Genomic DNA, 9238 nt, shown 5'->3' with positions numbered 1-9238 from the left:
AACCTTTTCAAATGAAACTCAAACACTTGATGAACGAAGAGTTTTTAGTGTTGAACCTAAAGAAACGTGGAAGGAGTTCTATTCCAGCACTACATTTAAAAAGAAATGCGCCCAACAAAATCAATAAGAAAAAATTAGATGATGTCAAATCCTTGATGCAATACATTCCTCCCATCTACCATGGATATTACAATGGCCTACAGTCTTCCGCTGAAGTAGACGACCAAAAGGAAGATGTTGTGGTAATATAGGCCTATTTGAAAAGTACCTTTTTGGTTAAGAGTATTTTTTGTCGATGACAGTGTGTGTTTTAATAAAAGTACAAACAAACCTAATGTCTTTTATTTTTGGGGAAAAAATGCCAAGCAACATTATTCAGTGCATATTTTTCTATACAACCATTTTTATCTTATAATAGCGTTTTTTTTACCTACATCTTCACAACTTTGGTTTGTTGTCTGCACTAAAATGTTATTTATGGATTTAGCCAAACTTTCAACTTGCTATATCTCAAAACAACAAACATGATGCTTGGCACTTTTTTTTCCCGACCCCTTCATATAGTATCTAATGATTTGTAATAATCAGTTTTTTGCAATTTAGTCTTATACAGGGTGTTTCTGTAAGTCGTGGCATAATATTTTCAATGTGATTTGTCGTAGAAAGAAAAAATTTGGGAAACAGTGCAATGTTATCATGAGAAGTCGTTTAAGATCACTATTCAAAATATGCAACCACGGGATCAATGCTATACAAAGTATCCATAAGGGTTATTTCTTTAAAAAAATTTTATTATGTCGTAAGCTTTTTAATATTCCAACTGATTCTATAAGCCTATTTCATTTTAGGCACCGTTTTCGAGCTATTCGCAAAAAGATACAACCTCGATTTTGATATGTTTTCATTAATCGTAAGTGTCTATAAAAACAAATTTTTAGTAAAGCAGCAAGGCAAACATTCATTAGTCGCTAATAGTTGTTTAAAATTTTATTAGCCTAAATTTTAGTAAATGTGTTACCATCACATTTACAAAGAAAGCTAATCCCATAAGTTTTGATTATTTTATTGGTGGGGAATTGTTGTAGAGAGTCACGTCTATAAAAGATCTGGGGGTGACTTTTGATAGCAAACTTTTATTTAATGAGCACGTCGACTCGGTGGTCAACAAGGCTTCTCGCATGCTTGGATTTGTCATGAGATCAGCGACTGATTTCACTGATATCAGTTCCATAAAAACTCTCTATTTTGCGTATGTATTCAGCGTTTTAAATTATTGTTCTGTCATCTGGAATCCTAAATATGACATGTACGTGAAAAGATTAGAACTAGTCCAAAAGAGATTCCTTCAATTTTTATGCCGGAAGTCTCATATCACCTATGTTGACTACGACTCGGCGTGCCAATCCTTTCGGTTTCTGCGATTGACTCAGCGACGTTTTGCTAGTGACGTATTGCTATTCTATAAATTAATTCATAATATCTATAATTCGCCTTCGCTTACGTCTCTAGTGAATTTACATGTTCCGCCCAGAACGTTGAGATATGATTTTCTCTTTTTCACTCCTACAACCCGCACTAATGCTTATCAACATTCCCCATTGTTGCGTGCCGCTCGTTCAGCCGATCGTCTGTCCATCGATATATTTGCTTATGAATCCATTAGCTCGTTTAAAAAATCGACCTTAACTGCTGTTGGGAGCATGCCGTATGATTGTTAACAGTACAATCAGCAACTCCTTACTGTTGTTATTTTTTACTTGTTTATAGAATGTTTCCTTAATTTCAATCAGTATTTTTGATCGTTTATTTTACTTATCTTATTTTATTTTATTGTTTTTACTACTGTTCACTACTGATGTTATTTTGTGTCTTTATTATTTTGTTTTGTTCTTATTCTTTTCAGTGACACAGCTTTTATTGGGTTCGTCCTGTGCTGTGTCCTATGTACATAAATAAATAAATAAATAAATAAAAAATGGTAAATAATTGTTTTTAACGTTGGAAGAGTGTTTAGGCAGTGCTAACGCAGGGGCGAGATGATATTGCAAAAAAATTTACCAACCCTAGACAACCTGGTAAAAAAACATTTCTAAAAGTATGTAAATAACGGGAATCAGAGGTCAGTTAATAATTAATTGTATATATATTAAAGAAATAAGGTATTTTTTGTGATGAAAGTAATTTTCAATAAAGTAATGAACGGAGAGAGTGAATTAAATTTTTGGATATGAAACGAAATGTAAATTTCTGTGAAAATGAAAAAAAAAAGAGTCGAAAAGGAAAATTTAATTATCATCATTAGGCGTCGGGAAGCAGGCTCATTGATACTCTTAACTTTTCGTAATTTAATTACTAGCTTCGTCGGGGTGAAAAATTCCCGCTCGACTTTCCTTTCTTCCGGTTGCCTTTGTGCGTTTTAATTGTGCGGAAAAGGGACGAAAGAAGTGCCGTCGGGGAAACGATGGTAACTGGGAGTTCTGTGTGAATTCCGCGGGTGAAAATTTATTATTTCGATGGAACGCGTTTCTCGAACGGCGGGGTTTGCGGTTTCCGCGCGAACGGGAACACTTCTACGACAAGCAGCCGTAATGTATTTAATGGCATTAAATACACGTCTCTAGTCGGATTAATTTAATGGAATTCGAGCGGGGCGCGACCCTTTGAACCGAACTTAACGTCACATATGGCACCGTCGGTGTAATGGAATCCCGGATCTGTGCTCAGACAACACCGTCGATTTGCGACCGGGTTCTAAAATAAATAGCTGAAAGAAAACCCATTTACGATCCGTTTTTCTTCTGGCAGTTTTATTATAATGGAAGACCCCCTCCTAGTACCGACGGGCGCATGGAAATTGCCTCTAATTCGCCAATTAGCCGTAGTCTGTAGAAAACCGAATCGACCATTAGCTGCGCTATTAATATTCGTCTTGGAGCATTACTCACAGACCGCTCTCCCTAACTCTCTTGACCCAAGAATTATCGCGCCCACGCCAATTACGTTTAACGACCGGTTTTTAGTTCCGTCAATATGCATCACTAGACTGATATAAACGATTTATTTTTTAATTTTTTTTTAATTCAAATTGTTCTCTAATTTCTCCCAAAAAATTTTGCAATATTTTTGAAAACGCTGTATTAAAAAGGGGACGTAAAAGTGCTCAGTGCGCAATACGTGGAACAATCGAAACAATTATCGGACTTCCGGTTTGGGCAGCTGTATTTTCGGACAACATCGTGCCAGAATTTCAATTTTAAACTTGATTGGCGACGCTGCGAAATAAAATCTCTGTTAGTACCAAATTGGCGGAGGCGCCGGTAACTGTAAAAACCGTTGATAAACGTTTAAAAAAATTTTAAATAACACATATTGTCGGTTAAAACGGGATTTTCATAACCCTGGAGATTACGTCTCGATAACCTCTTCGGTTTCCCGTGCAATTTTACGCCATCCGTTCAAGTCAGCGGGGAATTTAACGTAATTATCTCTTTGATATGATTGGGATCGATCCAGATAAGTCTATTCGTACAGCTTCTCCCCTTTTCGAAAACGGAAAAATCAACTGCTCGATCGCTTCTAGAAGATCCCGCGAGGCCGTAGCGATCGTCAAACTTTAATGAAGTTATAATTTCCCCCTTTTATTGATATCGATGCTTTAAAAACTTCCGTGATCATTTCTCATTTTACTTTTAAAACATTTTCAAAAAAATTAAATATAAGAGTGTGTAAACAGATTCAGAGGTTGAAAAAGATGTTAAATTTAACGTGAAACCCCCGTATATGCAGTTATCCAAGTTAAGATTCCATCGGATAAGGGTGTGCTCAGGAAACCGCGACGGCCGTTACCCGAAAGAAAATGGCATCCGTAATAGAAAGCGAAGATCCTAACGTGTTACATAACGGCTACGAAGAGGCGGTAAACTGTAAATTAAACGTTAGACGGACAAATGACGCCGTTGGAGACGTCGGAATATTCCAGGAGGGTATTCTCGGGGTCGGGAACCGCCTCACAATCAGTCACGGAAAAGCCCTCGGGCCCTTTTCCTCCTTCCTTTGAGAGGCGCGACCGCGCTTTTTGTTTTCACGATCCACGTCGACATCTTGACGTCTTTTGGACCTTTAGGCGGCGCCCTCTGTGTTCACGTGAAAAGACGTTGCGTCCGCTGGATTAACCGCTTAGCGCACCTGCCCTGGACTTCATCGGTTTAAGAACTTTTCGACGGCACGGTCCCACCACCTCCTGTTTGCCTTTCGTTGGCTAATAGAAAAGTTACACACGCTATCGATCGAACTTGCCCTAATACTAAGTGAAAAGGTCTCCAACGATGCAAAAGTGGAGCAATTTAGCTTATTTCGTCTACTCTCACTTTTCTTTTACTAAATATCTTGTAATTCATTCCACTGTATATTTCACACGAATTAAAGTTATAAATCATTTGGTTCCCAGTATCAGAGGTTATATAAACTGTACGTACGTGTGCAATGATAATCCAAACTGGATATAAAACAGGTCTTGAACCGTAAAATGTTTCCCATGGCGAGAAACTCGGTTACCTATCGCCATAAAATTCCTCTTTATAACGAAATTTGCCGTTTACGACAACGCTCCTGGTCGTATATCCATCGAGATACTTCTCTTAGATACCAGCAAAGTCATCGAATTGACAGAGATACCCCAGTGTAATAGTGCAACATCGTTGCCACTAATCTTATGCTTTATCTTTATGTATTGTACCACGAAACGCTTCACTCGATTGATGAAATTTTGTATTTAAAAGTGTAGTCAAAACGTGAACGAAAATTAATCTTGAAAACTCGAAAGCATCCGGTTTCGTAACGTGAAAATGTGTCGACCGATGGCGAAATGAATCAAATGTGCGTAACAGGTTCCAACGAAACAGTTCCAATAACAGGAGAACGTACAATCTATGGACGGCGAGTTAATTTGAAGCTGCAGGCGGAAAAATCCGCGTTGCCTCTCTGATATTTTTCGACGTTACACCGCAAAATAAAACGATGCAGTTCGTCAAAGTAATGAAAAGTGGAGGATGCACGTGATGCTTTTCAGTCCGTCCATATTTGAAAACAACAAACTCAATTATAAAAGCTTGGATGTTATTATGTAAAATAATAATAAAAAGGATGCCTTTGTTGGAAACTTAATAAGTCTTTACGTTTATGTTTGAAAAGAAATTCTTTGGAGACACTCATCGATATCAAAGTATATTTACCTTTCATCTCTAGGGAACATAAATGATCTCAGTTCACATTATATTTGCATGCGAGGAATCTCCCAACAAAGTCGAGTAGCGAAAGTTGAAAAGGTTACCCTGGTAGCGATGATCATGCTTTTAGAAAGGAAGACGAAACGTAATAAAGCTTAATGTTTTCAACAAAATCTCATCTACCATATCCGACAGTCGTCGTAAAGACTATCCATCATCCTTCTAATATCCAACGAAAACGTCAAAGAGTTGTGTTTTATACCGACATTTCTTTGAGTTTTTTCAGCCCTCTTCGATTCCGATCGCATCACTGTTTTTGCTCCTTTTTGTTCCTCTTTCATCTCCGGGCCGCAAATCACGCCGAGAAGATGAACAAAGCCCACGCGCGAACTATGAATATTTATTGCCGAAGGACGTCGTCGTCGTCGCCGTCGCCCGGTTTAATGAAATTATACAAAGGAAAAGAAGCGACGAGACGATGTTGCAAAGCGCCTTTCCGGGGCGGAGAATTCGCGCATTGACACCGACGGTGTATTCGATTTTCAAGACCCCATTCTCCTTGAACCCCGTAATCCGCCTTCTTGCACCCTACGACCCCCCTCATATGTAGCACTACCGAATGGTGAGCAATCCGCGTTCTTGGGACACGTCCCAAGCTATTGCTCCAACGTACGACGTCGCCGTGCAGCTCCACCACCGACACGAACTGAAATTCGAGATTCAAGACAATCTAATGTTGGACTTTATGCACTGTCGGGGACCCCAACCATCCGGATTTCCACAATCGCCAGACGATTTTATTGAACCCGTTTTGTAGAATTAATTAAAAGCAATTTTGGTTTTGTTAGTGACTAAATTGAAACCATTTAAGATTGGGATTTAGAATTATTTGTTATGCTATGGTTGGCATTATGGGAGTCATTCAAATGTTTATTGTCTTAATAAAAGGTGGACCTCTTTGGGAAAATCGGACATTCGCCCCCCTAGACACGTTGCTTAATCCTGTAGCACGCCTCGGGGTATAAAAATTCCCGAGAGCCGATCGGGATAAAACCGCAAAATTACGCTTTAGTGCCTGGCTTAATCGAATGTGGCCCGCTCACGAACTGGCGTCGAACGGTTTCGTCTGCCGTTTGACGCCAAGAGAAAACCCCTTTAATTCAAAGCTTATCGTTAAGCCTCCGTCAATAAAACGTAAAGACCTACGAAGATTGCTTCTTGCAACCGCTTAATTATTTATCCACTTCTTCGTGTCATAATAATTTCGAACGAGTGCTGAGTTGAAAAATGACATCACGTTCGGTTACTTCTTCACGACCAAGAGCCGTTGGGCCGTCTCATCGTCAATTCGGGGTGCGTTCGCAGAAATGCCCAAAGTTTCGTATATTTCGGACATTCATGGTAGGTAACAGCCGGCCCTAGAACGACCGCAATACTAACTAAGGTCCTTTACCGTCCCCCCAAAGTAGTTAATTCGCGTGATCGGCTTCCGATGAACGTCTCACCCCACCCAAAAACCTCATTCCCCTTTAATTTTTAACACCATCACCTTCTAAACTTGGTGCATATTAAAACTTTCGGAGGGTTAATAGTTCTTTCGAAAGTACCGAGAGGTAGCTGAAAACGATTTAATTAACCGCCGTGTTTGCAAAACTTGACGCTACGAAAATTTTTCATTTTTTATCAAAGTGTAATGGTGCAGTAAATCCTTTTTTACATCTACTTAAAACTAAAATGAAAACAGATTAAAAAAAGATGTTGTTAGACTTGATTCTAAAAAAGATTCTAAAAAAATGAAGAAAATTTTATAAAAAACGAAATTGGAAAGATTAAAAATTGGTAAAAGGAATTTATTTCTTAAGTTAAGTTGAAATGTAAAAGTAAAAGTAAAAGTAGTGTAATAAAAATAAAAATCTTTATTTTTTGGGGTGAGTTCAATTTGGTGAATTGATCGCGAGTACGAAAAAGAAGTGATAATCATTTGGTATATTTACGATACGGCCCCATGAACGCGTCGTTTTCGCATTTACGGTTTGCAAGATGTTGTTTTTACGTATAACAAGGAAATTGTGTGTAGGCAATAAACGGAAAACCGCGAACGAGTAAAAACGCGGTCTCGGTTTACGACAGGAAAATTATTTTTGTTTCCACCCCCTTCTCGTAAATGAAAAAGTTCGCGAGCGAGGTTTATGAATACTCCCCGAAACTTAATATCTTTTCACTCGAACAATAAAAAAGGAATTCGGCCGCACTTACCATAAAGTATCACGATTTTATGCAAATTATATACACAAAGAAAAATAGATCCAAAAATTTTATATTTTCATCTAAACTATACCTTTACGAAACGTGACGTAAACTGAAGGAGATTTTACAGGTCAAGTGTACCCGCGAAAATTCGAAGAGTCGTTCGTAACTTTACTCGAGTATCCGACTTTTGTCTCCGTTAGCGCATTACTTTTTACGATTGCCGCAAAATTTAGTATCCCCGCAAGAACATCTGATCAAAGACGCGAGCTTCCTCGTAACATTACGAGCTTACATTTGCAATTACAATCTCGGGAATAGAATTTTAAGATCTCAACCGAAACTAAAAATGCAACTCTCATTTTATTCACAAAAATGGTATATTGTATCTCGTTTCGAAACTTAAACATCCCGACACGACTGTTAACTGGCGAAGATATTAAAGAACTACTTGAGAAAAGTCATAATACTAACAATGACGTTCCCGAAACAACGGTGTCGTCGTGCGAGAATACACTTGATATCCTGTGAGACACATTTTCTTCTGTCCTCAAGAAAATTGCTAGTTTTTAAACAGTTTTTACGTTTTAAACTGTTATTACTTTTTCTCTTAGTTGAGTGTACCATTTCTAGTTATAATCGGAATTCAAATGAGGTGGAAAAAGGAAATTACGCTAGAGAATTCATTGAATATTCCTTTTATTACTACATGTTAATGAGACTTTTAACATTTTCTATTACGTTTTTACTTTAACATGTAAAGTACATTTTAAGATTTACTAATTTAATGAAATGAAATGGTCTACACTCAACTATATATCAATATTACTATTTGGATGAAAGCATATTTTCATAGCTAAGTAACAGGTAAAAAATTTATCAAATATTACCAAAAACTAGAGGTGTTAACTTGTTACTTTGGAATAAGTGTTTATATGTTGTTCCATGAAACAATTACTAAATTTCAAAAGTAATAGGTACTAAATACTAGTTTTATAAAGTTTAACGTTTCCTTCCCAACGTTACTTATTATCAATGTTGTTAAATACCCTGGTATTTATTTTTAAGGGTAAATATCCTGGATATATACCCGTGGGTATTTACCCAAGATGGGTATTTTGAGGTATTTATAAATTTAATTTAAATTGAGTTGATGGCAGTTTTGCAAGCACTTCAAAAATGCAGAGTCACTTATCGACATACCAAACTTATTTATAACATCTACAAGAATGCTACAATGACGGTAAAATTGCATGAAAGTACTGAAGAGAGTAAAAGTAGTAAAGTACTGATTGTGAGCAAAACAAGGCGGGACACTGTTGAACTCAAATTGTTCATCACAGTCCTCAGAGTGCATTTAAACAACTGGATTGGACCCAAAAAGGCACAAACATTGATTGCAAATGCTTAAATAATTTGCGCTACGCGGACAATATAGTTCTTATATCGGATAGCCTTGGAGAGATTAAACTAATGATGAACGACTTAAAGGAGGTGTGTGCAAGAGTCGTGCTAAATATCAACAAGGAGAAATCAATCAAATAATGAGATTGAGAGGGTTCACAGCTATGTATATCTTGGCTATGAGGTTCGTGTATCGACAGATAATCAAACAAGCGAACTAAACAGAAGAATCTTAGAGACATCTTCAAGAGAAAAGGCCAAGAAAGGCTTTCAATCAATGCTTGTTTCCGGTTATGACATAAGGCTCCGAAACTTTAACATTAACGGTAACCACTGCCAGGAGGGTCCAAGTAGCGCAAAGA

This window comes from Onthophagus taurus, chromosome 10 (genome assembly GCF_036711975.1).
Source record: "Onthophagus taurus isolate NC chromosome 10, IU_Otau_3.0, whole genome shotgun sequence".
In the NCBI taxonomy this organism is placed as follows: Eukaryota; Metazoa; Arthropoda; class Insecta; order Coleoptera; family Scarabaeidae; genus Onthophagus; species Onthophagus taurus.
The sequence above is the reverse complement of the archived record's forward strand: the minus strand, read 5'-3'. Positions refer to the sequence as shown.